The sequence below is a fragment of the Pinus tabuliformis genome, chromosome 9, assembly GCF_031772625.1.
Source record: "Pinus tabuliformis cultivar Carrire ecotype Pingquan chromosome 9, CPIR1, whole genome shotgun sequence".
NCBI lineage: Eukaryota > Viridiplantae > Streptophyta > Pinopsida > Pinales > Pinaceae > Pinus > Pinus tabuliformis.
In genome coordinates, this window is record NC_142307.1 from 1,119,915,149 (window position 1) to 1,119,917,943 (window position 2,795).

The following is a 2,795-nucleotide window of genomic DNA, read 5'->3' on the forward strand; positions in this document are numbered from 1 at the left end:
TGAACAATTCTTGGATGATTCAAATGACAAAACCTCCTTTCTATATATAGGAGTCTAAGGAGTCACAATATAATCCAACCGACCTAACAATAATAATATAAAGCCACAAAAATAACAATAGAGGGATTCCATGGGGCACAAAAATAACAACATGGGGGTAATAGGGGCACAACAATATAAATAAGGGGTATAACTACAATAGTAATGGGGTAATCACTAGTATTATAGGGACCCAACAAGAATTGAATTATATCTATGAAATGATCATCTGCGACGCGAACAACAAAGAGCTGCACATCAGGCAACCCTTTCTTCATCCCCACTCTCAATTCGTGATAGGTGATCTGGACTAGTATTCAGGCGCCCTAGCTTCACAATTACTTCCAAATCATATTCCTCTAAAAATAACCATCTACAAATCTCCCCCCCCCAACACAGGCTTGTTGACCAAGTATTTTAGAGCAAAATGATCTGTATACATATTGAAGTGTGCACCCAACAGATAGTTCTTGAATTTTTGCAATGCATACACCATTGATAAACCCTCATGCTCTGTGGTTAAATATTTCTTTTCCGCCTTAGACAATTTTCTACTTGCAAATGCTATTGGATTATCGATACCTCCTTTGCCTGGTTGGGTTAGCACAACTTCTAGCGCGATGCAGGAAGCATATACATGAACGTGGAATTCCTTCTTCTAGTCAAGGAACACTGAAATGCGTGCGGTGACCATTTTCTCCTTTAAAATATCCAAACTCTTTTGGAATTCCTCGTCCTAGCAAAATGTCTCATCCTTTTTCAGCAATCTTTCCATGGGAACAGTGATTTGCGCATATGCTCTGATGAACTTCCTATAATATCCCATATGGACCAACATTGTGTGTAGTTGTTTAGCATTATTCAATGCTTCCAAATTGATGATTACTGCAATTTTGGCAGGGTCTACCATCAATCCCTGACTGCAAACAACATGGCCCAAGATTATCCCGTAGCGTACACAGAATATGCATTTCTTCAAATTAAGGGCTATCTAATGCTTTCGACAAGTATCCAACATGAGGCGAAAACTAGCAACATGTCGCTTTACTAACCAGAACGTTGTCCAGTCAATGAAGCAGACCTCCAAAAATTTATGGATAAATTCCTTGAAAGCCGCAATTGCGACCCTAAAAAAAATTGCAGGGTCATTCTTAAGCCCGAAAGGCATCACTGTATATTGAAAATAGACCCATTCAGTCTTGAAGGTTGTCTTACTCTAGTCCTCCGGTGTGATCTTTATTTGATGGTACCCTGAGAATCCATCCGTGAACGAATAACCTTCCTCTCCTCCAACATTCTCCAGTACCTCATTTGTGAATGGCGTAGGGAATGGATCATGGAAACATGCGTCATTCAACTTCCTTAAGTCTACGCATATCTGAATTTCACCCTATGTTTTCTTTTCTTGCACCACCATGGGACTAACCCAGTTTGATTCCTTGACAGGTTCAAGGATCCGACTTCAAGCATTTTATCCAATTCCTTACACACTTTTTCCTTATACTTAGTATTTAATCAGTAGGGGCGCTGTTTCACTGGCCCTTCATCTGGCTTCAAAGTGATTTTCATGACTCCCAGATCCCCTACTATCCCTTTTCTATTAGAGAACTTGGTGGGAAACAAGTCCTGACACTCTGACAATAGCTCCATGACCTTATCTACTGCATCTTCATCCTAATAGTCACCTATGTTCGTGAAATTCAGCTGTGCTTCCCATCCAATATTCACGTGCTTGGTATTTAAAGGCTTTGATATATCAGGGATTTCTGCCTTAGGTCCCTTGACTTCAAGTTTTCCTTCAGACTCAGGAATGTGGATGTTCTTGGGATCTTATTCACTATCCTTCATGATCACATTGTAGCACTCAAGCGCATGGCGCAACTGCGTACCCTAATTTGGTTGTACCCATTCAACCGATTCTTCAAGGATTCTGAATATTGTAGCTTTAATTTCCTGTAACGTGTCATTAAGACATTCAAATCCATCTTCAAAGCTAAAAGTTAGCAGAAAAATTTCTTTCAAAACATCCCATTCTGCGGTCTCGTGTCGCAACTTCATTTCCATATACTAGTTCATCATGTTTGTATCCAAAGTGTGGCAAAAGATGTGAACCCACTTTGGAGCGTTTCTTCTCCCCATGCCTTTTTCCAACGGGCTAAATTCTCACGCGAATCATCCTTCCCTGTGTATTTATCTGCAATGCAGGTATTAGCATATCCAAACCTCAACTTCATCATTCTTCGATACTCCTTCCAATCTGCGAAACTATTCTTATGCATGCCCCACCAGCAGGAAGGTGTAGTTCATAGCACAATGTCTAGTGCCTGGAACCGATGTTCCTCCGATACATCTGTTTTGGTCAATTTAGTGTCCTAAATTGCTCTAAATAAATTATCAATCCGGGTATCGTAAACTGATGAAGTGTAGTGCACTGTTTGTGCTAGATGACCCTTCTTACTTCATTGTTTTTGTGTTTTATGTTGTTTTGGGGGTTTTTGGTCCTTTAATCCCCAATGATTTACAATGTAACTAACAAAATCTTAAATCTAACTTCTATGAAGACTGCTAAGAACCTAAAGGAATGAAAATTAAAAGAGCTTAAGTAAGATTTGGAAGAAAGGTTTAATCAAGAAATGAAAAAAGAGTTTCTATTTCTGTTTTTATCATTATTTCCAAATCATGAACTAAAAACTAAAAAGGAAAATTGCAACTATTGTATAATCAATTACAGAAACAAAAGTAAATGAAATACTAAA